The 27,666-nt window shown below is 38.6% G+C and overlaps 1 protein-coding gene across 14 annotated transcripts in view; it reads right to left on the bottom strand.

The window, feature by feature from the left end:
• The window catches only part of FHIT (fragile histidine triad diadenosine triphosphatase), a 1,487,995-nt gene that overhangs the window by 1,234,356 nt on the left and 225,973 nt on the right, over positions 1-27,666 (bottom strand). The window contains exon 3 of one of the 14 annotated variants that reach the window (XM_017954320.3): positions 15,304-15,441. The exons of the other annotated variants lie outside the window; for them this stretch is intronic. The gene's annotated coding sequence lies outside the window, so the exon portion shown is untranslated. The remainder of the gene's footprint in view (positions 1-15,303; positions 15,442-27,666) is intronic. 14 annotated transcript variants of the gene reach the window in all.

Genomic DNA, 27,666 nt, shown 5'->3' with positions numbered 1-27,666 from the left:
TTTCTAGAGCAAATATGACAATGATGGAAAACAGACAATAACATTCCAAATGAACAAAATAAGTTTGGTAGTAGTAAGTGTTTGGAACAAAATAAAGTAAGGCAACGTGATAGAGAGACAGGTCCTTCCTCATGGGGATGGGGGTGGGGGGGTGGTCAGAGAGGGACTCTCTAGGAAGGTGACATTTAAGCAATGAGTTGAATGACAAGAAGGAATCAGCCATGAAAAGATCTGGAGAGGAGCATTCCTGACAGAAGGAATGGCATATGCAAAGGCCCAGTGCCGGGGCAAGCCTGGCTTGTTCAAGAACAGATGGAGTTCAATGACCCCAGGGCATTGAGGAGGGCCCAGTGGATGGGGGATGAGGTCAGAGAGTGGGGTCAGGAGCAAATCAGGTGGGGCCTTGCAGGCCTAATGAGGACTTAGGATTTTATATTAATGACAAGGACAGCCACCGAAGGTTCAAAGCTTGGAAATGATAGATTCTAACTGACATTTTAAAAATTACAGCTGTCTGGGAGTCATGGGGGAAGAAAATGGACAGAATTGTGTTCCACTCAAAGATGGCATTTCCCTAACAGATCCTAAGGCCCTGTCTTTGTCAGTATGGGTAGTGATTAAGAACATAATGCTAGTCAGAAAACCTAGGTTTGAATCCTTGCTCTGCCATCAATATGCTATGTGATCTTAGAGACTCCATTAAACTTACTAAAGTCTTCATGTAAAAACTATAATAATAATTCTTTCCAGAGTCTTGGTGAAAATTAAATGAGATATAACACATAATACAGTAGTGTTAGTGTCTGGCACTTGATACATATAATAATAGCTGTTATTGTTGTTATTATTATTATTATTAAAATTAGGAAGAAGAAAGAGAAGCATAAGGCGAAGCACTCAGCAACCACCCTGATCATTCAGGCGAGAATACAGACTTATGGGAGACAGGATGGAGGTCTCCATCAGCACAGAGCATCTCTGTGCTCCAGGCCCTTGGACAAATGTCACCTCTTTAATGTCCTGAAGACATTAGGTAGAATCTAGACCAAAACAGAATTTTGGAAAAACTGGAAATAATTCAGATGCTCACCAACAAGAACATGAATCTTGATATGATGGATGCACCTCACGAATATGTTGATTGAGGAAAGCTAGACAGGAGAGACTATATGCTGTGTAATTCCATTTAGATGAAGTTCAAGAACGGGTGAAACTAACTGGTGTTGGTGATGTCAAAGCAGTGGTAACATTATAAGGGAATGTATTTGGAAAACATTTGGAAGGAGCACAAGGGAGCCTGCCAGGGTGCTGAAAAGTGCACTATAACTTGATCTAGATTACATATTATATACATATGTAAAAATATCATTAAACCATATACTTAAATTAGCATACTTTATACACTTCTACTGATGTATGTGTTATACCTTAATTTAAAAAAAAATATTTCAGGGGATCAGAAAGTCAGCTACATAAACAAACAGATAGTAACTGCTCTCTTCAGGAAAACTATGACCTCAGGACCACTCAGGAACCAGTTAATTTCCAAAGCTACTTCCTGTTTCTGTGTTAAACAGCTCTGCCCATACTGTCAGTCACAGCAATGGCAAAGAACCACAGGGCAGGTGATGAAAAAGCTCAGCTTAGCAACAGGACAATGGGGAAGTGTGTTAAACTGGGGCCATGACCAACTTCCCAAAACCCTCTCTGGTGATTGCCAGTGCCTGATTAATGTCTTACCTTTCAATTGTGCTGAATTTGTCTGCATTAAATGAAAGCACAAGGGGGAAGGATCACTTCTTTTCTATATGAGAAATATACCTCAAGTACCTGTGTGCTCTATAAAGAACAAAAATAATAACAGGAGGCCGTGGAACAACTGAAGTGTGGACCATGTATTTAGGAAGCACTTTCTGGCATTTCAATAAAGGAAACTCAGAGGGCTTCCAGCATAAGAACAGGATCCCAATGGATTCATTTTCCAACCCACAGTGCAAAGTCATTAAGTCCCATCGCATGGCATTAGAAAATGCTTTTAAGCTAAGATCAGTCGAAAATGTGCCCAGGACAGATTTTTATGACCATATCATCACAACCTGAAATTCAAATTGGTGAACTAGCTAGAAATACATGCTCACTAAAATGGTTCAGAGTCTTTCTGCATCTATCTCAGTGAAAAATGGCAGCAAAGGAAACCTTATTTTCCTGGAAAAACACTATCAAATGATAAAGCAATTCAGGACCAGTTTTCACAAAGTAATAACAGGACATACATAATTGATTGCCTTTAGTCTTCATCTCTGGGTATTACAAATCACAGTTACTAGCACATAGAACAAGCTTTCATTCCAGATTCAGGCTGTCCATCTTGGCACTGCCTGAAATGGCTTGAGCACCTTTATTGCACACTTTACTGCACTGTTCTTCAGTTGCTTCTTCAGTGAAGTTCTCATATTCCCAACAATGTTATACCCTCTTTCTTTCTGTGTGTTTACTCACTGTCCCTGATGGTAGGCAAAAAGTAACTTCTAGAAAGGAACCGATTTAGACTTATGATCTCACCTCAGGCTTGCAAGGCAATACACACCACCCAGGGAGATAAAACATATTCCTATGAAATCATATCCTAACTCTCTCCATTAAAACTCTAGAACTGCACTAAAAGCAGGAAAGATATACTAAAATTATACCAATTCTTTGGCTTACCAAACATCAGCAGCTGCATCCATAAAAAAAGGAATAAATAATTCATTCCAAAACTGTTTTTTGCGCATCTCAAGGCTCATAACATTGGTTTGTAGGAGGAGGTCTGAACGAGGGCCTAGAAATTCTGAGTTATGCCTTGGCCATAACAGGAACCTGATCCCTCTATCTTACTCTTCCTTTGTATGTAAGGCTAATGATATACACCTGGGCTGTCAATGACAGCAGCCATGAGCCACGTGTCTATTGAGCACCTGAAATGTGACTACTCTGAATTGAGATGTGCTGTGAGTATAAAATATACGCAAGATTTCAGAGACTTACTACCAAAAGAAGAATATAAAATATGACTCTTCAATAATGTTCAAATATTAATTACTTGCTGTACATGCTGAAATGATATTTTAAAGATATTAGGTTAAATAAAATATGCTATTTACATTTATTTTACCTTTCATTGAACTTTTTAACGTGCTTATTAAACATTTTTTTAAGTTATATATGTGGCTCACATGTATTCATTTGGATGGCAATGATCCAGACTATTCTGAATTGCTATGAAAGCTAAGATTCTCTCCTTGTGGAAATGGGGAATTACAATCCTAACAGTTATACATGTCTTAAAGGATGGAGAATGTGGGGGAGGAGGAAGCAATAAAGTCACCAAGTGTATTACATGTTTAGTTATACTTGATTTTCCTAAGCACATTACAAAAAGAATGAAACAAGGAAGAAAAACATGCATTCACCCTCCTGAGACGGAAATGAGACCGAATATGGACTTTGAAATCAAGCCATTTCAAATTCAAATTCTGCCTCTGACCTCAGTTTCTACATTTGCAAAATGGAAAATAAGCATACTCACCTTTTAGAGAATTAAATAAGATCATGCAGATCAAGTACTTAAAGCAACATTGGGCATGGTTGGGAATAAAGATCTTGGCACTGGAGATGTTGAACCAGGAGCGGAAGGGACATTGAGACCAAAATGTCTATTGGGCAATGGGAATCTGAGCCTGGAAATCAATAAAAAAAAAAATGGATAGATGCAAGTGCCCTAGCAAGCAAGCCAGACAGGTGAGAAAACACTACAACCGGAAACGGCGCTGGTGTTACATAAGCAGCTCACACTTCATGGAAACATCACAGCTGCAGCTGAGCTCCAGCCAGTCGCTCCCATGGAGGAATAATAATGGTACAGTGTCGCCAGGTTTTCCAATTTTCTAAGAGAATCTAGAAATCCAGCTTTTTAAATGCTTAGAAATTTTTTAAAAATTAGTTTAATTTTAAAAGCACTCATTATTCCAGAGAGAACCCACGGGAAAATAGTTTAATATCGGCCGGGCACGGTGGCTCACACCTGTAATCCCAGCACTTTGGGAGGCTGAGGCGGGCGAATCACGAGGTCAGGAGATTGAGACCATCCTGGTGAACACGGTGAAAACCCCGTCTCTAATGAAAAAAAGAAAAAATTAGCCAGGCGTGGTGGCAGGTGCCTGTAGTCCCAGCTACTCGGGAGGCTGAGGTAGGAGAGTGGAGTGAACCCGGGAGGCGGAGCTTGCAGTGAGCAGAGATCGCGCCACTGCACTCCAGTCTGGGTGACAGAGCGAGACTCCGTCAGAGAGAGAGAGAGAGGGAGGGGGAGAGGGAGAGAGAGGGAGAGGGAGAGAGAGAGAGAGGGAGAGGGAGAGAGAGAGGGAGGGGGGGAGAGAGGGGGAGAGAGAGAGAGAGAGAGAGAGAGAGAGAGAGAGAGAGAGAAGTGTAACACCTCTGCTGCCTCAAAGGTCAACAAGATAACTTGTTAGATTTTTACCATATGAAAGTTAACGGGGATCTCAGAAGAAATTCCCACAAGCCCCCAAACAGCTGAGCTGCCACGGCTGGGAGGGAGATTTACCTCTTCCTCCTCCCAGCTCTTCATGCTGCAGGAACGCAGTTGCTACGACTACAGGTGTCCCAGTGGTCTTTCCCTCTCCCCACCCTGACCTGGATGTGATGCAGAATGTTTCAGAGAGCTGCAAAAGCACTAGCACTTTTTACAGAAGACGCGTGACATAATCCAAGGTGCTACTCCGGCTATTATCCATTGCCTGCTTTAGGTCTCTCTGAAATTGTCTGTTTCCATTTCAAGCACTCTCAGTTGCTACCCATTTTAGTTAATAAATTATCATATTGTGTAAATGTATACAATCTGTAAGCCAGGAAGAACTGTCTGGAAAAAAGGATTTTTAAAATATCACACTTGAAAAAATAAATACTAGTGGCTTCTCTATATCTATTGTAAGGAGTAAAAGGATTTACACCTGAAAAATTAAAATTACAGTAGCTACTCTTTCCTCAAGTAAGAGGTTCTTAGCAAATGCATTTTAAAGAGGATGACTTTCCAGTGAACACTTTAATTTTAATTTAACCTTCCCAGAAAACGAAGTGCTTTGTGTAGATTCTTTTGGTTTTATTTAAGGCATAAAAATTAGTTCTGAACTGTGATAATTGTGGGCTTAGGAATGTAATCATTCCAAGCACCACTTCTCACTTGCTTATAAGCCCTACAGGTCTTGAGTTGCTGTTTATTGCTAATTCGAAGTTGGCAAGTTATTTAACTGTGAAGCTGAACTTGAAGTCAGAGTGTGACGAGATGGTGGGAGGCAGATTGTCTTGTTTTGCTTTCAACGGGTTATCCAAAGCCCGGATGCAAAACGTGGTGCAAGACACGGTTCCAGATATGTGCTCCTCTAACTCTTAATCTTAATTAAAATGGGGTGATGAAATGTTCTAAGGGTGGAATAAAATATTACATCAATCTATAACTCTATCTTGTCAAACCAGCCTCAAATAGTATACAGATTATGATTTTGTTCTTAATTGTGGCATTTTGTTGTTGCTGTGAGGGCTCAACCTAAATACTATTGCTTCTATTTTATTGTTCAAAGAAAAATAATGTGGCAAGCTTTGGTCATGAAAAATCTTAATGTCCATAATACAGTAGATGCAGCATTTCTAAACATTTTAGAATTATGCGTTTGAATCCATGACCACATACTCACATACATATAACCAATATTAACCAAAGGGTCACATGGCAATTCTTTTTCCTTTATAATAAGGAGATCCTTTGAATCCCTGCTTACGTATGGGTGCATTTGAAGAGAGAATGCTTTGAATAATCATTTTCACACACCACTATGCCCGAAAGTTTCGAGCATTCTGATAGAAATCATTGAAGAAAACTTAACAAAAATATGTTTGGCATATGCTGTATTTAGTGTGATCAATAGTGTTTAGTAATTCAAGAAATGAATTAAAATTTCACCCTCATTTTGCCACTCCTAAATTTCCATTTGAAAAACAATAAGAGAAATTATTAACTGGCTGAATATTTCTAATGTGCTTCTCAGCATTGTCGAGTAAACCTAACTCCACATTGCAGGCCTGTGTGCTGACTCAGGTTCCCAAAGTTTGTGTGGAAACTCTTTGGTCTGTTGTTGCTGTTCTTTATTCTTTATTCAAAGGCATTTCCTAGTGCAGTATCTAATTTTAGGCACCTGGCTAGACTTTGGGGATGCAACAATACATGTGGCAGAATCCCTGCCCTTGGACGCCTTACCCTCTCCTTCATACAGCATCCAATGGATCCAAAACCAGGGAGAAGGTGCACCTCACAGCCACAGGCTGCAACAGAGAAAGGGAAAGCACTACCTGGTTTGTGTTTGTTTGTCTCTTTGTTTTCTTCTGTTTTAGTAGGTGTCAATTTTACATAAAGATCTAAATTTCTGACTTCCCTTTAAAAAAAATTAGAAGATCTTAGCACACTGGACCAGAAAGACTACTTGACAACAATTGACTGAAGCTGTGGGGTGGGAGTGTTGCGGGGGTGTAGATGGTGCATGATTCCCGGTCATCTCTGGATCAAAACTGGCTCTAGTTTGCCAATGTTCCCACCACTCCCTATAGTTTTATACTCACTCATCTCCATTACCTGCTTTGTCCTCATATTACAGTATTTACATTTCTGACCCTGCAAGAAGTAACTAGCAGTCAGAAAGCCTGATTATTTGGTCTGCTGCTTATTAAATATATGACCTAGCATGAATTCGTGAATTGTATAACACCTTGGAGCCTCAGTTTTCTCTTAAAAAAAAAAGTAAAGCAAAACAAAACACACCTTCTCTGGCACTGGCACTGCAACTGCAAATCTCCAAAAAGAAATCCATGGAGGGGTGTCCAAACCTGGAAAGCATTAGGCCAAGGAATAATATTCTTGTAATTATGTCTTCAGAAGAAATATCTAGAAAATCAGAAATAACAGCCTATATCTGATTATAACTATAAAGATCACAAAGTACTCTCAACTGAATTAAATCTCACGTGACCTCTGAGATAAATATCACTTTAGCCATTTTGCAGATGAAGAAACTGAGGCTGAAAAGGACCAGGGGATCTGCCCCATCACCAAATGATGACATTTTTAAAAAGTCAACTTTCAAGATAGTTCCCATAATTTTAACACCTATGAAGACACTATTAACAACTGACATCACATGATGAAACAATAACCAGTAAGATGAGCCCTCATTTTCCAAGGATATACTCTGAAGAAAGAAATAACCAGTAAGATGAGCCCTCATTTTCCAAGGATATACCCTGGATAGACAGTAGCAGGTTTTTTGAGTTTGCGTTTGTTTGCTTGTTATTCAAGAGCAACACTTTTTAAAGGGTATTACATGTTGTAATATCAAGGAAATATTTTAAGTAAATATTTGTAATAGATACTCATTTGGACTTCTAATAAACTAGTAGGGTTAAAGCTTTTGAGGATGCACTTTCTCATTAAATGTTTGTCAGCATTACATTATTTTCTTAGAGACTGTCATCATCAAGTAACTTCTATGAGAAACAAATGTCCCTAATTTTATCAAAGTCTACTTTTATTAATCCCCTCCCTACACCTAATTGAGCTCATTTGAACCATATGGCCGTTCAGAAAGAAATATGAGAATTCATCTGGCTCATCGTCACATACATTTTTTCCAGAAAGACCCTAATAGAGTTAAAAGCTTGATTTAAACATGAATAAAAGGTTTATCATTTACCTTTAAGAACAAACTCTCCATAGGAATAGTGAGCTCTTTTAATACATTTACATTGTATTAGGCTTACAAAAATTTAATTTATTGGTGTCTTTAGGTACATATTTACTGCACACAGTCAAATATATAACACCTTCATAGCAACCTTTTTTAAAAAGAGGAGGTAGACTTATTTAAGTTTTTTTCATGGTTCACCATAACTCAGGTAGCGAAAAGTCTAAATGAACAAGCAGAGGGCAGACGAGTGACTTTAAGTGCACAGGAGATCTCCACATAGTAATTTAAAGGCACTGTGGGAAATAAATAAGGAGATACGTGAAAGAGTAACCAGCTCTTGGCAGGACATGTATATGACTGGGTAATGTGCAAACTACTGTTTATACATTGCAATCAGCTGGCAGCCAAGCAAAAAGCTTATAGATAAGTAAGGACACTGCCACAGCCATGTTTTTGTTCCAAACCTCCTGATTAAGCAAATAAACTCAGACTAGAGAGCCACATGGAGAATACAATGCTAAGGACCATACACTTAGCATGCAGGGTCGTAATATTAAGAGCAGCTGCAGAAGATATCACTGCAGACTTGAGTAAACTTTCTGAAACAATAATCTACAAAACCGGCTGTGTTTGGTGATGACTCTTCATAAAAACAAACAGTTGCAGGAAATCTAACAGGATTCCAAGCTACAGTTCTCAGGTTATAGATTTCAAACACTGTAGAGAAATCCACAACATCCCAGCTTTTTATTATCCAAAGTGAAAATTGTGAAAGCAAATAGGATTACTATCTAGTATGGTCATCATTACATTTTTTAAAAAGACACTATTATTCTGGAATAGGAAGTATGTGATCTCCTTAAAATGAACAATTCTATTTAGAAAAAGATAAAACATCTGCAAAGCACTTTTGAGGTAGGTTAAGTTCCTGGGAAACAGATTCCTCATGCATTTAGCTTGAAGAAAGGTTTAAAAGGAATTCTTTGGGGATCAACACCTGGAGAAGGAAATGGAAAGAGAGGAGGAAGCAGGTGAGCTGAAGGAGAAGTCATCGAAATGGTAGTTTGTGGGGAGTAATGAAGAAAGGGTGTCTTAGCCCATTCTGGCAGTTGTAAAAAATATCACAAACAACAGAAATTTATTTATGATAGTTCTGGAGACTGGGAAATCCACGATCAAGGTACCATCAGATTTGATATCTGGTGAGGGCCCACTTCTGGTTCACAGATGATGGCTTCTCTCTGTCCTCCACGTTGTGGAGGGACTAGCAAGCTCCCTGGGGCCTCTTTTGTATGGGCCCTAATCCCATCCATGAGGCTGGAACCATCACAACTTAATCACCTCCCAAAGGCCCCACCTTGAGGGTTAGGATTTCAACATAGGGACATGGATGCAGCTGGAAACCATCATTCTTAGCAAACTATCACAAGAACAGAAAACCAAACACCGCATGTTCTCACTCATAGGTGGGAACTGAACAATGAGATCACCTGGACTCGGGAAGGGGAACATCACACACCGGGGCCTATCGGGGGGGGGGGGGGGGGGGGAGGGATTGCATTGGGAGTTATACCTGATGTAAATGACGAGTTGATGGGTGCTGACGAGTTGATGGGTGCAGCACAGCAACATGGCACAAGTATACATATGTAACAAACCTGCACGTTATGCACATGTACCCTAGAACTTAAAGTATAATAATAATAATAAATAAATTTTAAAAATAAAAAATAAATAAAAAAAAAAAAGAAATGATGGGGGTACACAAACATTCAGATCGTAACATGGAATGTCCTGAGTGAGGGGGAAAAGGCAGGGGCCTTTTTACCCTGCAGTGTTCAGTCACTGGAAGCAGGCCACCTCATGAAAGAAGTATGCCTTTGGGAGAGGGCTGTCTATGGGCAGCACCACAGCAAGTGGGGTGATAAGCCCTTAGCTCCTAAAGGAGGACCTGGACAGTGCATTACAGAGTCCATGCAATACTTCTGTTCCAGACTAGGTAAAACAGGTTTAAGCTCTAGCTTTAAGGACAGTCACCTTTAAGCTTTTAATCTTAGACAACCATCATAACACAAGGGCTATTTGAGACACAATGTTAAGACATTAAAAGGTCAAAGCTTATAATACTCTTCTGTCCATCAGATAACATCTCCAGGAAAATCAGTCCTGTTGCTATTTGATACTAAATGGCTTCTTAGATATCAGATCTACTGGCTTGTTCTGCAAAAAGGTGGAGTGAACTCATTTTTCTCTACTCTTTCCCTCTAAATACCCCAGAAATTATTCAACAGGAAGTGATAAAGAACTCTAAAACCTGGGAAAATAAGGAGATGGAAACTGACTGGGCACCTCAGTACTTGAGGGACAACAACCTGGTGAGTTCCCTGGGTTTCCTTTTTATTTCCAATATACCCTATGCTGGGTTCCAGAGAGGGCTGTAACCCCAAAACAGCAACAGGGAGAGCCTGCTCCCTCTGGTCATTTAGGGGAAGTCCAGTAGAGACCCAGTGGGGAAGCCCCAGCCCCAGCCCCTACTCTACCACTAGGGCAGCGATGGGCAGTGAGGCCCTAGGCCATCTCCACCATATATCTAACAAAGAATTACTATCTACAGTATAGAATGAATTCTCAAAACTCAACAGAAAATAAAAAAAACAATAAACAGTTAGAAATTGGGCAGAAAACATGAAGAGAGACAGCTCACCAAAGAGCATATACAGGTAGCAAGCACACAAAAAGATGTTCGACATCATTAGCCATAAGAGAAATGCAATTTAAAACCACAAAAATATTGTTACATATCTATCAGAATGGCTAAAATAAAAAAAGCAGTGATAACATCAAATGCTGGTGAGGATGCAGAGACACTAGATCACTCAGACATTGCTGATGGGAATGTAAAACGGTACAGCTATTCTAGAAAATAGTTCGGCTGTTCCTTTTAAAACTAAAAATAAACCTGCTATATTACCCAGAAGTGGCACTCTCAGGCACTTGTCACAGAGAAATGAAAACTCATTTTCACACAGAAATTTAAACATGAATGTTCGTAGCAGCTTTATTTGTAATAGCCAAGAAATGAAAATTATCCAAACATCCTTCAATGGATAATGGTAAAACAAACTGTGATATATCATAACACGGAACATTACTTAGGAATACAAAGGAACGAACTATTGACACACACCTGGATGAACATCAAGGAAGTTATGCTAAGCAGAAATTAAAGCCAATCTCAAGAAGATACATACTATATGACTACTTTAATATAGCATTCATGAAATATGATAATTATAGAGATCGAGAATAGAGTAGTGGTGGCTAGTTGTTCAGAATGGGGTGGGGAATAGGTGTTGACTCTAAAGGGATAGCATGAGGGAGTCTCTGATGATGGGACAATGAAGTATCTTGATAGTGGTTGTGGTTTCATGAAGCTACGCTTATGATAAAATTGCGTAGAGCTACACATGCACACATACACACACACACAAATGAGTATGTGCATAACTGGTCAATCTGAATAAGCTCTATGGATATGCATTGTACTAATGCCAATTTCTTGGTTTTTCTATTGTCCCCTAGTTAGGCAAGATATTAACATTGGGGAAAGCTGAATAAAGGGTACACAGGCCCTCCCTCCACATTTCTTTGTTAGTTTCTGTGTATCTACCGTTATTTCAAATTTTAAAGTTTCCTTTAATTGACAAATAATACTTGCATATATTTAGGGGGTGCAATGTGATGTTTTGATATATGCATACAATGTTGAATGATTAAATCAAGGTAATTAACATATCTATCATCTCACTTATGATTTTTTTGCAGTGAGACATTTAAAATTTATACTCAGCAATTTAAAAATATGTGATATGTTTTTATTTACTATAGTCACAATACTGTGCAATAGATCTCAAAAACTTATTCCTCCTCTCTAACTGAAACTTTGAACCCTGGTTTTTGTTTCCATTTTTGAGACAAGGTCTTGCTCTGTCACACAAGCTGGAGTGCAGTGGCACATGCACAGTTCACTGCAGCCCGATCTCCTGGGTTCAAGCAGTTCTCCCACCTCAGCCTCCCAAGTAGCTGGGACTACAGGCATGTGCCAACACGCCAGGCCAATCTTTTACTTTTTGTAGAGACAGGTTCTCACTATGCTGCCCTAGCAGGTTTCAAATTCCTGTGCTCAAGCGATCCTCTCACCTCGGCCTCCCAAAGTGCTGTGATTACAGGCATGAGCCACTGCACCCAGCCACTTTGTACCCTTTGATGAACATCTCCCCATTCCCTCTCCCTATCCCCCAGCCTCTAGTGACCACCATTCCACTCACTACTTCTATGACAAAAATTAAAGTTTGTTTCTTTTTTTAAAATTAGGCCCATTGATTGCTCAGGGTAAGAAATCGTAATAAAATTCTAGGTATTTCTTCCTCTGCTATGTGCCGGCATCTGCATCTATCATTGGAAAGTGGATTGTAAACCCATCTCAGATGCCCACCTCCATGAACCTCTCCTACTCCCGGCCCAATTTCCTCCTCCATACGCCTTCTTATAGTTGCTTGGCTGGAATCCCTTCAGTGGCTTAGCAAACTCTATGCCAGTTCCTGGGTTGCAGTTCAACACTTTTTTGACCCTAGCCCATCTCTGTTGTAATGCCTTTCTCAAGGTCTGGTGCAATTAAGAATGCTGCTGAAAGGGGTTTTGTTGTAGTTCGCTCCTAGCAAATGCAGACCTATTCTGATTACTTGTGGCACTTTGCAGTGATATAAAATTAAAACTAAAGCACAGGAGAAGAACCTTAGGTTTTTATATAAATAATTTATTGTATATAAATTCTCCCAAGAGGAATCCACGTCAGTCTACAGAAAGTGTCTCTCCATTGAGACCCATACCGTTTGTCGGTAAATTCAGCACACTTAGAGCCATTTGCAGTCTGGAAAAGAAAAGCCATCTATCTAAAGGGGCATGCCACACTGTTATTCCTTGGTAAGATTAAGAAATTTATCCTAATTTAAAAGATAACTGAATTCTTATTCTTTTACAAATTAGACTTTAAAACACAGCCACTGAATTGACCAAGCACTACCAAGCTTTTATCCTTCTTTTATTTAAATGTACTGAAACATTAGTGATGAAAGCTTTCATTTAAAGAATTCTGATAATTCTAATATTCATTTATAATATTCATTTCGCTACCACATTGTGTTTATGCCCCTTAAAAGGGGAAGCTACGACTGCTCTAGTACTGAGTTCTCCAGGGCTTATCATTAATTAAAAGGTAAAAAATGATTACCAGGGTATCTGCAACCAAGCTTTCAAAGTGAGAAATATCAATATCCAGTAATTGAGAACATTCTAGAACCAATTTTAACAGGCAAAACAGTCCAAAGAGAAGAAAAAAATGTTCTTTATTATTTCAAATTAAAACCAGATAAGTATATCTTACTGAAAAGTTGCAATTGCCCATGCCTTCCAGGCATCTGCCTAGTTTTTCCCTTATAGCAGATGCTAAAGAAGAGAAATCTGGCATGTCCATTTCTGTAATATTTACAGATATAACACATAGATCAGTTTGGTTTTTTATGGAAGCTCACATCAAGAAGCAAAACATGCTCTGCAGCTGTACCTGTGTACTTACTTCAGGTCATCCTTATGCTTGGGGGTAGGCAGGCAGATTATTAAATAATGACTGTACTGAGTGCCTACTAAGCACTGTGGTGTACTTGTGTTGAGGGCACAGAGATGAATAGAAGAATCCCTACCCTAAAGGAGTGCAAAATCTAGTGTCGGAGCCACATGAATATTGTGCAAGTGAAAGAAGGTGAACACAGATTATGTCCATGGTGAAACAAAAGTTCTGAATATCCATTGACACTGATAAAAATAGATCCTGCTAATGTTAATGGCAAAAATGACCCGAGTGTCTTTAGCTCCCCAATCAACTCTACCAGTATCCACCCAAGCCACCCCAAATAAAGTGTGTGCCCAGTGTACACACGCAGTTTCAAAAAAGTTGCCTGGTTTCTCCTCTTCTGTATTGGTAAGATTTGAGCAGGACACAGATGCCCCACTGAAATTAGAATAATTTGAGGAAGGTTTAATAAAGGGACTATTTATAAAACTTTGGGTAGTATGTAGGGAAACCATAAGGGACATTCAATACTCTGGAGCCGTTATCATCGCACAACGTAAAGGGAGAAGGGGAAGGAGCACTGACCAGAACTTGGAAAGAGAAGGTCTGGTGGAGAGGTCAACCTCAGGAAGAGCTATCTCCTTTGATAGAGGAACATAGCCAGCTCAAAGGGAGTCCACAGGGAGGGAGTCCACAGGGAGGGTTCCAGGGCAACTAATGCCTTGACCTCACTCTCCTACCGTTTTCCAGTCTCCTGCTTGGGTCCCCCCATTGGCCAGAAGGCAAAAAAATCCACTGATGAAGCATATAGGTCAGCAGGTGGAAAAGGATAGCATCCCTGATTCCTGGTATTAAGAAAATCAATCAGCTGCCGACCGCAGAGAGCTGCTGTGAAAATTAAATGATGTAAAGCAAATTATGCACTCAAACATACCTCAAACATAGTAAGTAAATGAGAAATGTAAATTGTTAAATATATAATACAGGATTTTTTTCATTATACAATTCAATTTAGCAATTATCTATGCCTCCCAGCATTTTCTCCCCACATGAGAGGTACAGCAGAGAGGGAGAAGAACCAACATTTCCTGGGTGGCTAGTATGATTGCAGCAAAGTGCTAAGCATTTGCTATATATCCCATCTTATTTCACTCTCTCTCGAAAATGTGAAAGGAATTATTAAGCTCTTGGGAAAGGTGAAGAAATGAAGCTGAGATACGTTGCCTATAATTATTGCTTATAATTAGGAACTCAGATCTGTCAAATTCCTAGGCTAATGATTTCTCCACTATTTTATGTAGATGGGTTACCTGTCCATATTAGATAATTTTATTTTTATCACGTCGAGGGGAATTAGAAAAAAGCTTGCTGAAACGTAAGCATCTAACTTAAGGCTTGCCATAGAAGAGATAGTCAATAACTGTTATATATGATGATGAGGAGAAGCAGGATGATAATGATTGCAATGGAGATGGTGATGGTACTGGTGATGGTGATGGTGATGATGACGATGATAATTATGGCAGCAGTGATAAATGATGGTGGTAATAGTGATGGTAAGAACCACCCCACTTTAACCTAGGGCCAAAGAACTTCTGTAACTGACACCAAGAATTCCTTAAATAAAGTTTCAATATATAGTTGAAGTAGTAGAACTGATAAATATTTGTTAATCCTGGTCCCTCAGTCGCAAGAAGAAGCTTTTTCAGAGCAGGCTGTATGGTGCATGGCTGGGCCACTATGAATTTCGGTCTCCCTGTGTGTGAAACGCAATAATTATATGTGTGGTGCCTAGACCTGATGTGAAGAGTGAAAGAAGGAATGCATTTAGAACACTTGGAACAGAGCCTGGAGCACAGCGAACACTAGGCCAAGGTAGCCACTTACAGTTGAGGAGGTTAGTTCCAACATGGCTGGGCTCTCAGCAAGTCTTCTTTTGAGGAAAGGACCCAGAAGTGGAAATGGCCCCTCTCCTCCTTGCCAGCTGTGTCCTCACCCTCTCCGCTCATCTACACAGTTTAGAATCTGAGGGTGAAAGAGGGAAGAGTAGGCAAGGGAAAGCAGCAGTGGAAAACAGCTCTTGGGTGATAAGTAGGGAGCGGGAAGAGCAGTTACCTCCATGCTTAAAACAAAGGTTGCATTTGAAAATAAAGAGCTTGGTAAACATGCTGATGGCAAAGAGAACTTGTAGAACAGTTTCACTTGAAAAAGGCCAAGGTTAATGGTATAATTGCAATTTTGAACCTCCCTTTAACATGGATTACTGCTCTCAAATACGGGATTTGACATTAAGATGCCAAAAGAAGACTCAGAAGGTAACCTCAAGCAGTATTTTTTAAGGAAATTTCTTTCTTTTATGATTTAAACACAACTGAACCAAAATGTTATTAAAAATTACTCTGTCATAAAAACAGCAACATCAATGACTATAACAAATGCTAAAAAGCAAAATTATCCATGAAATTAAAAATATTTTATGAATCCAAGGTGAGAAATATTTTAGGGATGACATGAGATTTATGTAGTAAGACACTACCAACTTTTATATATAAAATTTCCTATCTGAAGAAAAAGTATGAAAAATCAAAAGAAGGCACCAAAAAATCCCCCATTGATTTGAAAAATATATTCTTTTTTTTTTTTAACAATTAATTGCATTTGGAGAACCGCATCACACTTTTAAATAAAATATACATAACACATTTTCTCCTTACAAACCTTTAAGTTTGCTGAATTACTGCTGAAAAAGTATTTTTAAATAAAATATACAGAATCAATAAAGCATCTTTACTCCATCCTCCAGAAATTATCTAGATGCAAATATATACATGGCTAAGTTCAGAAACTTACATAGTAGAAAGTTTCATAATTTGATTTATAATATTGAGCTGTTGATACTTTCGATTAGAAAGAAGGAGGGGAAATAGAGAAAGAACAATTAACCACAGAATATATTCTTTGCAGTTTGAGATATAAAATGTTTTATAATTTACATTAATGTGCATAACATTTTAATATTAATATTAATTGTTGTCTCTTTCATCTTGCTATCTTTTTTTTAAAAGCTTATCATAGAAAAGTCTCTATATGAAATAGTTCATCCAAAGAGATAAAAAGTTGGAATTATAACTGGGTCAATGAAATGTTGTTTTGTATTTTATTGCTTTGCTTCTTCTTTAGTAATCATCTTTGCAGTCTGTCTAAACAATTCTCTGTGCACTGACATTTGCAATAATGTGTTTACATCACAAAGTTAGACTCTGTCATTTGATGGAGCAAGAGGCTGAATTTTGTAGCCCCCAGACACTCTGCATACCTTACTCCCTCTTTGGCCTGAGAGTGTAATCTTTTTTTCATCTGTCATGTTTAATTACCTTTACAGGCATTAACAACAGTTTACTAGAAATCGATGGAGGAGCGATAAATTCATTAGGTTCAGTGGAGTTAAGAAGTTTCATATTCTTTTTCTCAGGTGCATATCTATTTGAGAACTACTAACTTCATCTTCCATAAACCTAAAAAATATAATATGTGATTTTCATCTTTCTGCCAGTTCTTAATCTCCTACTAAAGACAGAGTCACACCACAAAACCAGGAGTCAATAGGGTTACAATGCTTTCTCACTCTGCCACAAAATTGTGTAACTCGAAGGAAACTTGGGTTCCCTAATGCATGCAAATGCCCTCTGCAACTACAGAATGTGTTCCCTACACTTCAGAAGCTGTTGATGCTCCACTCAGATCTCTGCCCTTTTACCAGTTTGGTGTCCCATTCCTCCCTACAGGTGTTGCTGCCCATCTTCTCCAAAGAATTGCCCTTGAGTGACCAGAGCAACACCCAGAGGTTGTGGGGAGATATATCACTAAACTCGGCCTTCACTCAGGGTCCATAGCTAAAAACTGAATGGTGGGAAGGGAAGGTACAAAATCCTACACTCCTGTCTCAAGGCGGAACTGACTCTGTAGTATGTTTCATGCTCCCGAGACTCCCCATGTGATCAGGTTAATTTCACCTGAAACTACAACCTTGGTAGCTTCTTCCACTTCCTTGTCCTAATTCCCTCACTCTCTTCCTGGTTTCTCCCAAGAGCCCTCTCTTATTAATCACCTGCACACCCATCTCCAGTTCTAGGGAATTCAACCGAAGACCCTGTAGAAGCAAACATTGAAGAAAAGACAGGCATACAAATGGTCTTCCAGTTTTTGCAGGTAATCAATGATATCTCAGCCATTTTAAAAGGTATTGTCCACAGTGTTTTATAAGCACAAGCTGGGGATGGAGGGGAATCACATGTCAGTTATGTAACTGTGTGAGAAAAACTTCCTAAGATCTAAAGTCACATCACTTGCAGAAGTCACTAACTGATTCCCGCTCCAGGGAAGGCAGCAGTTGGCAAGGGCTACCCTTCTTGGCAGGTGTCAGGCAGGGCCCTGCACTACAATTCTCCCTGCATTGGGAGAACAAAAGAAGTCTGGGGATAGCAAGTAAAAAAAAAAAAAAATGACAAGCTAAGCATCAAACTACAAACAGCTCTTTGAAGCCTCCCTGATAGAGGTGGTTGTGTTTGTGCAACAGTTATTGGGTTGAGTCTAATAATGAAAGGACAGATCACCACTTACTCTGTGATGTCAGTAATGAAAGCTATCAAAACTAAGATTGAGTGGGCCTGACTGTCGCCCTGTAAATCTAACGTGGACAGCTTAATGAGGGAGGGACATTATCTTTTCTCACACTCCAATTTTACTCACATAAGAAATGTGGCCCACATTGGCAATTAACTCAAGAAATTAATTAAATCCAATAACAAGTTCAGCTCCCTCCATAGTGCGTTCTGATATCATATGAAGGCACCAACATGCTGTGGGCACTTAGCACATGTTAAATAACAATTACTAAAATAATGGAACTAATCTGGGCTTTTTTTTTTTTTTTTTTTTTTTTTTTGCAGAAAACTGGCAGCTAACCTCCTCAGTAAGTTAATTCCACAATCTGATACAGCTACTCGATATTTCACATGGTCTTATTTCCAGACTCTGCTTTATTACCCTGAAACTCCCAAGAAACATTGCCCAATAATTGTGTTTCTTCCCTCAGCAATTTTACTCACCAATAGTATTTAACATACTTTACTGGGCCCACTGAAGAATGAGGAGGCAGCCAATCAGACAAAACATAAACTTTGCCCCAATTTAAGAAGCAATAGACAGGGTCCCATTGTATCTCTTTGGAAGAGCAGCAAGGGTACAGGCATGAGCTTCACTTGGTGTCAGAAGGCCACGTGATGTATGCTCTGGTTCTCTTTCTTATGGGTTCCCTAATTCGTCCTTAGTTCCTATTTTTGTGCTTTCTCCTCTGAAATGGTGATGTGCTTTCCTCCACTACTATATATGAAATTTGATCTTGAGAAATAAGAGTCTTCAAATTTGACCAGTTGGCCAAATGGTTATTAAACTGATGCCTTGGTGAAAGTCAATGAAATTGTTTTTTAACTGGTTGCTGTAAAATCATGTTCCTATAATACAGATCAAATTAATATGCTAGAGTTATTATATAGATACTACATATGAATAATAATGCCTACTCCTGCCCCGCTGCTCCCAAATCAACCTACTCAAAGAAGAGCTTCCTAACATTCTCACTACCAAGGACTCCTTTTGTTATGATTTGAGAATGGAGTACATGTCTGAAAATATTTCATCTATCCAAGATTAATGATTAATTCATTTCCTTTCTGGTATTATTAAGAAAGATATATATTCTGTCTGATGGAACTTCTAATAAATAAATAATGAAAATTACAACATGAAAGTAACATAATCTTTGACAAAAATGGGAAAATATAATATTTGGGTAGCCTTTCATAGTTAGTGTGGTTACAAATACCTTTTAGGAAATAACGAAAAGAGCTTGTAGATTTCTTTACTATTTTGGAGAGAATTCTATGACCAGGTGATATTTTAGACCTACCCTAATAGTCACTAGTGCAGAAGATTTACATTAACAAATCTTTTATACAGCCAGAAGTTTCATCTACCTAAGTGGCACCTTGAAACTAGAAAGAGGTGGTAATTAACATCAAGTGATTATTCTAAGAATAATCACATCACCTGAAGCACGGTATCTCTGGGCATATCTTCAATTATTACCAAAAATGCCTATGCTATTTATATACTTGATGACAAAGCATTCCTACATTTGATTACCAAAAAAAAAAAAAAAGAAAAAAAAAGTAAATGGTGAACAACTGATTGAACTTATTGGATTTGGGGTGATCTTATACTTGTATCAAACTGAAAATATATTTAATTCAACTGATCCAATATTAGTCCATATTTTCCACTTAGGGTATTATATTGCAGACCTACTGATAATCACAGTGGCTAACAATATTAAGCTCTTACAAAATGCTTTACATGCATTCAATCATTTATGTGACTCAACAATCCTATGTAATAAGTACTCTTACCATTGCTATTTTACAGATGACAAAACTCAAGTTTAGAAAGGTTAAGTATCATGCACAGCCACACAGCATCTGGGTTTATCTGCTGCTTGGTCAGTCTGGACTAAACAACCAACAGGGATCAAACTTGATATTCTGTTCCATCTGATGGCCAAGGAAGATACTGTGCAAATGCCTGCATATTTGTCCTTAGACTACAAGCTTTCTTTCAGTCCTGTCAGTATTGACACTGCCAATATTTTAAGAGATGTATTTAAAGTCCTTTCTGATATTTCTTATATCACCAGCTTAACTGCACACAAAATAAATTAATTGGTTCTAAGGTTTATCTAAATATTTCTCATTGTAGCAGAATTGTGCAAGGAGTAGATAATATCAAGAGTTGATTGTTCCATGTTTTATAGAAAGTAAGAGTCAGCCACCTCTGGGGACAGGGTGTAGCTAAACAAAAAGCAGCAGAAACCTCTTCAGATGCAAATGACCCTGTCTGACAGCTTTGAAGAGAGCAGTGGATCTCCCAACACGGAGGTTGAGATCTGAGAACAGACAGACGCCTGCTCAAGTGGGTCCCTGACACCTGAGTAGCCTAACTGGGAGACATCCCCCACTAGGTGCAGATCGACATCCCACACCTCACACGGTGGGGTACACCCCTGAGAGGAAGCTTCCAGAGCAAGAATCAGACAGGAACACTAGCTGTTCAGCAATATTCTATCTTCTGCAGCCTCTGCTGCTGATATCCAGGCAAACAGAGTCTGGAGTGGACCTCAAACAATCTCCAACAGACCTACAGCTGAGAGTCTTGACTGTTAGAAGGAAAACTAACAAACAGAAAGGACACCCACTCCAAAACCCCATTAGTATGTCACCATCATCAAAGACCAAAGGCAGATAAAACCACAAAGATGGGGAAAAAGCAGGGCAGAAAAGCTGAAAATTCAAAAAATAAGAGCACATCTCCCCCTCCAAAGGAACGCAGCTCATCACCAGCAACGGATCAAAGTTGGATGGAGAATGACTTTGATGAGTTGAGAGAAGACGGCTTCAGTACATCAAACTTCTCGGAGCTAAAGGAGGAATTATGTACCCAGCACAAAGAAACTAAAAATCTCGAAAAAAGAATGGAAGAATGGATAACTAGAATAATCAATTAAGAGAAGGCCATAAACAAACTGACAGAGATAAAAACCATGACATGAGAAATACGTGACAAATGTACAAGCTTCAGTAACTGACTCGATCAACTGGAAGAAAGAATATCAGCAACTGAGGATCAAATAAATGAAATGAAGCAAGAAGAGAAGTCTAAAGAAAAAAGAGGAAAAAGAAATGAACAAAGCCTTCAAGAAGTATGGGATTATGTGAAAAGACCAAATCTACATCTGATTGGGGTGCCTGAAAGTGAGGGAGAAAATGGAACCAAGTTGGAAAATACTCTTCAGGATATCATCCAGGAGAACTTCCCCAACCTAGTAAGGCAGGCCAACATTCAAATTCAGGAAATACAGAGAATGCCACAAAGATACTCCTGGAGAAGAGCAACTCCAAGACACATAACTGTCAGATTCACCAAAGTTGAAATGAAGGAAAAAATGTTAAGGGCAGCCAGAGAGAAAGATCGGGTTACTCACAAAGGGAAGCCCATCAGACTAACAGCAGATCTCTTGGCAGAAACTCTACAAGCCAGAAGAGAGTGGGGGCCAATATTCAACATTCTTAAAGAAAAGAATTTTCAACCCAGAATTTCATATCCAGCCAAACTAAGTTTCATAAGTGAAGGAGAAATAGAATCCTTTACAGACAAGCAAATGCTTAGAGATTTTGTCACCACCAGGCCTACCCTACAAGAGATCCTGAAGGAAGCACTAAACAGGGAAAGGAACAACTGGTACCAGCCATCGCAAAAACATGCCAAAATGTAAAGACCATCGATGCTAAGAAGAAACTGCATCAACTAACGAGCAAAATAACCAGCTAATATCACAATGACAGGATCAAGTTCACACATAACAATATTAACTTTAAATGTAAATGGACTAAATGGTCCAATTAAAAGACACAGACTGCCAAATTGGATAAAGAGTCAAGACCCATCAGTTTGCTGTATTCAGGAGACTCATCTCACATGCAGAGACACACATAGGCTCAAAATAAAGGCATGGAGGAAGATCTACCAAGCAAATGGAGAACAAAAAAAAGCAGGGGTTGCAATACTAGTCTCTGATAAAACAGACTTTAAACCATCAAAGATCAAAAGAGACAAAGAAGGCCATTACATAAAGGTAAAGGGATCAATTCAACAGGAAGAGCTAACTATCCTAAATATATATGCACCCAATACAGGAGCACCCAGATTCATAAAGCAAGTCCTTAGAGACTTACAAAGAGACTTAGACTCCCATACAATAATTATGGGAGACTTCAACACCCCACTGTCAACATTAGACAGATCAACGAGACAGAAAGTTGACAAGGATATCCAGGAATTGAACTCAACTCTGCACCAAGCGGACCTAATAGACATCTACAGAACTCTCCACCCCAAATCAACAGAATATACATTCTTCTCAGCACCACATCGCACTTATTCCAAAATTGACCACATAATTGGAAGTAAAACACTCCTCAGCAAATGTAAAAGAACAGAAATTATAACAAACTGTCTCTCAGACCACAATGCAATCAAACTAGAACTCAGGACTAAGAAACTCAATCAAAACTGCTCAACTACATGGAAACTGAACAACCTGCTCCTGAATGACTACTGGGTACATAATGAAATGAAGGCAGAAATAAAGATGTTCTTTGAAGCCAATGAGAAAAAAGATACAACATACCAGAATCTCTGGGACACACTTAAAGCAGTGTCTAGAGGGAAATTTACAGCCCTAAATGCCCACAAGAGAAAGCTGGAAATATCTAAAATGGACACTCTAACATTGCAATTAAAAGAACTAGAGAAGCAAGAGCAAATACATTCAAAAGCTAGCAAAGGGCAAGAAATAACTAAGATCAGAGCAGAACTGAAGGAGATAGAGACACAAAAAACGCTCCAAAAAATCAATGAATCCAGGAGTTGGTTTTTTGGAAAGATCAACAAAATTGATAGACCACTAGCAAGACTAATAAAGAAAAGAGAGAATAATCAAATAGATGTAATAAAAAATGATAAAGGGGATATCACCACCGACCCCACAGAAATACAAACTACCATCACAGAATACTATAAACACCTCTACACAAATAAACTAGAAAATCTAGAAGAAATAGATAATTTCCTGGACACTTACACTCTTCCAAGACTAAACCAGGAAGAAGTTGAATCCCTGAATAGACCAATAGCAGGCTCTGAAATTGAGGCAATAATTAACAGCCTACCAACCAAAAACAGTCCAGGACCACATGGATTCACATCTGAATTCTACCAGAAGTACAAGGAGAAGCTGGTACCATTCCTTCTGAAACTATTCCAATCAATAGAAAAAGAGGAATCCTCCCTAACTCATTTTATGAGGCCAACATCATCCGGATACCCAAACCTGGCAGAGACACAACAAAAAAGAGAATTTTAGACAAATATTCCTGATGAACATTGATGCAAAAATCCTCAATAAAACACTGGCAAACCAAATCCAGCAGCACATCAAAAAGCTTATCCACCATGATCAACTGGGCTTCATCCCTGGGATGCAAGGCTGGTTCAACATACGCAAATCAATAAATGTAATCCAGCATATAAACAGAACCAAAGACAAAAACCACATGATTATCTCAATAGATGCAGAAAAGGCCTTTGACAAAATTCAACAGCCCTTCATGCTAAAAACTCTCAATAAATTTGGCATTGATGGAATGTATCCCAAAATAATAAGAGCTATTTATGGCAAACCCACAGCCAATATCATACTGAATGGGCAAAAACTGGAAGCATTCCCTTTGAAAACTGGCACAAGACAGGGATGCCCTCTCTCACCACTCCTATTCAACATAGTGTTGGAAGTTCTGGCTAGGGCAATCAGGCAAGAGAAAGAAATCAAGGGTATTCAGTTAGGAAAAGAAGAAGTCAAATTGTCCCTGTTTGCAGATGACATGAGTGTATATTTAGAAAACCCCATCATCTCAGCCCAAAATCTCCTTAAGCTGATAAGCAACTTCAGCAAAGTCTCAGGATGCAAAATTAATGTGCAAAAATCACAAGCATTCTTATACAGCAGTAACAGACAAACAGAGAGCCAAATCAGGAATGAAATTCCATTCACAGTTGCTTCAAAGAGAATAAAATACCTAGGAATCCAACTTACAAGGGATGTAAAGGACCTCTTCAAGGAGAACTACAAACCACGGCTCAGTGAAATAAAAGAGGACACAAACAAATGGAAGAACATACCATGCTCATGGATAGGAAGAATCAATATTGTGAAAATGGCCATACTGCCCATGGTAATTTATAGATTCAATGCCCTTCCCATCAAGCTACCAATGACTTTCACAGAATTGGAAAAAACTGCTTTAAAGTTCATATGGAACCAAAAAAGAGCCCGCATTGCCAAGACAATCCTAAGTCAAAAGAACAAAGCTGGAGGCATCACGCTACCTGACTTCACACTATACTACAAGGCTACAGTAACCAAAACAGCATGGTACTGGTACCAAAACAGAGAGATAGACCAATGGAACAGAACAGAGTCCTCAGAAATAATACCACACATCTATAGCCATCTGATCTTTGACAAACGTGAGAAAAACAAGAAATGGGGAAAAGATTCCCTATTTAATAAATGGTGCTGGGAAAATTGGCTAGCCACAAGTAGAAAGCTGAAACTGGATCCTTTCCTTACTCCTTATATGAAAATTAATTCAAGATGGATTAGAGACTTAAATCTTAGACGTAAAACCATAAAAACTTCAGAAGAAAACCTAGGTAATACCATTCAGGACATAGGCATGGGCAAAGACCTCATGTCTAAAACACCAAAAGCAACGGCAACAAAAGCTGAAATTGACAAATGGGATCTAATTAAACTAAAGAGCTTCTGCACAGCAAAAGAAACTACCATCAGAGTGAACAGGCAATCTACAGAATGGGAGAAAATTTTTGCAATCTACCCATCTGACAAAGGGCTAATATGCAGAACCTACAAAGAACTCAAACAAATTTACAAGAAAAAAACAAACAACCCCATTAAAAAGTGGGCAAAGGATATGAAGAGACATTTCTCAGAAGAAGACATGCATACAGCCAACAGACACATGAAAAAATGCTCATCATCACTGGCCATCAGAGAAATGTAAATCAAAACCACAATAAGATACCATCTCACACCAGTTAGAATGGCAATCATTAAAAAGTCAGGAAACAATAGGTGCTGGAGAGGATGTGGAGAAATAGGAACACTTTTACACTGTTGGTGGGATTGTAAACTAGTTCAACCATTATGGAAAACAGTATGGCGATTTCTCAAGGATCTAGAACTAGAAGTACCATATGACCCAGCCATCCCATTACTGGGTATATACCCAAAGGATTATAAATCATGCTGCTATAAAGACACATGCACACGTATGTTTATTGTGGCACTATTCACAATAGCAAAGACTTGGAATCAACCCAAATGTCCATCAGTGACAGACTGGATTAAGAAAATGTGGCACATATACACCATGGAATACTATGCAGCCATAAAAAAGGATGAGTTTGGGTCCTTTGTAGGGACATGGGTGCAGCTGGAAACCATCATTCTCAACAAACTATCGCAAGAACAGAAAACCAAACACTGCATGTTCTCACTCATAGGTGGGAACTGAACAATGAGATCACTTGGACTCAGGAAGGGGAACATCACACACCGGGGCCTATCATGGGGAGGGGGGACGGGGGAGGGATTGCATTGGGAGTTATACCTGATGTAAATGACGAGTTGATGGGTGCTGATGAGTTGATGGGTGCAGCACACCAACATGGCACAGGTATACATATGTAACAAACCTGCACGTTGTGCACATGTACCCTAGAACTTCAAGTTTAATAATAATAAAAAATAAAAATAAAAATAAAATAAGAGTCAGAAAAAATATAACCTAAATAATTTCACTGAACTCTCAGTATGTGTAAGAGTAATGGGATAATGATATATTGTTGGTATAATTATATGTTAATGATAAATTCTTGGAAAATAATTTTAATTCACATTCTCTAACATGAGAAATTTCTCTTTGCTTAAGGTAACCTTTGAATGCTTCCTTTCTTTCCACAAGGTGGAATTCTTGAAGTAATAGGCTACTGAAAAACCAGAGAAATTATATGCACTGGCTTATTTATTTGTTCTTAGTTTTAGATTATGAAAGTTTTCTTGTGTAGCTTAGAGAATTTTCCAAATCCTTTATAACTGTGGTTGTGGAATTTCACAGTGTTGAACCTGAAGAGATTCCTATTTATGACAAGTCACAAATTTCATTGTAGAAACTTAGGTGCAAAAGACATAGATTCCAAAGATTTACCACTTTCAGTATCAACGAATTTACCTTTCATTTTTAGCTTACTCTCACATAAAAATTGACCCAAAATGCTGTTTTAGGCAGAAACTAGCCCTTATAAATTCTTGATGAATCCAGATCACCAGTATGAATATCAGTTATTGAAATCCTCAAAACATATATGAAGGGGGTTAACACTAATCATCAATACACTAAATGGCCCTATCTTAGGCTGTTATGTACCTTCATTCTTCTGCTTTTACAGTCTATAATAGTGGTCTTCCAACTGGAGTTCATGGAATCAGATATTCTTAAAATAATCCATTTCCAGATCCTCAACTTTTTTCCTAAAATTGATCTGTCTGAAAATGTAACTGCAGTCAAGGTGTCATGGGGATGACAATTTCTGTTTAAAGACCTCGCCTTTTCATCTGCAAGCAATTGTTAAAGAATACATTGCTCCTGAGAAAAAAAACTCCCATGACAGCAAAGCAAAATGGGAATCTGTAAAAAATACAATGGTGGCGATGCCTTATTTCTCTCAGGAGCAGACTCACTGCAAACCTCCTCACCATATCGGCCAATCTATTTCAGACTCAGAACTCGGAAGTGAAATGATAGGTATAGGAAGGACCACAAAGAAGTTTAATTGAATGTGAAAACCCAAGTTGAAGGAAAGTAGGCCTGACCTGGCTGATTGACTCAGCAAATAAGTTTTACAAAATAAACTACAAAGTGGACATTTTTCATAAACCTAATGAGCTAAATCTGCAGTACCAAAGCTTGGAGGAAATATATTTAAAGCATGTACTAAGCAAGATAATCTTGTCCAAAAATTAAAAATCATATTTGCAGAGGTGTATTGAAATTTGGAATATTTCGGTTTTCCCAATTCTGAGTCTATCAGGTTCAATATGGTACCTCTAAGAGAAAGAGGAATAGGTATAATTAATGGGCATTTGAGAATCTTTGGTAAGCCTTTGGTGTACTTCCCAGGAAAAAGAGAAATTGAATATCTTGAGTGACTGAGCAACAAATTCTTTTTCAAGGCAGTTTTTCTCTCAACAAAAATTGAAGGAGAACTAATTGAGTTGTCAGAGGATGAATCATAAAAAAAAATTTGATGAGAAATTACTATATGATTTTTGGCATAAAACTGGCAAGAAGTTTTTAAAAATTCAATGACACTAAAAAACCTCCAACCTCATCTACTTATGTATGTGAGAAAGATTTCTCAATGCTTATATCTAGAAAACTGAAAAATTGGGATTCTGCTAACTCCTGTTTTGTTTTGAAACAAATAATATTTGAC

The sequence above is a fragment of the Papio anubis genome, chromosome 2 (genome assembly GCF_008728515.1).
Source record: "Papio anubis isolate 15944 chromosome 2, Panubis1.0, whole genome shotgun sequence".
In the NCBI taxonomy this organism is placed as follows: Eukaryota; Metazoa; Chordata; class Mammalia; order Primates; family Cercopithecidae; genus Papio; species Papio anubis.
This window is presented reverse-complemented; position numbering and strand designations above follow the sequence as displayed.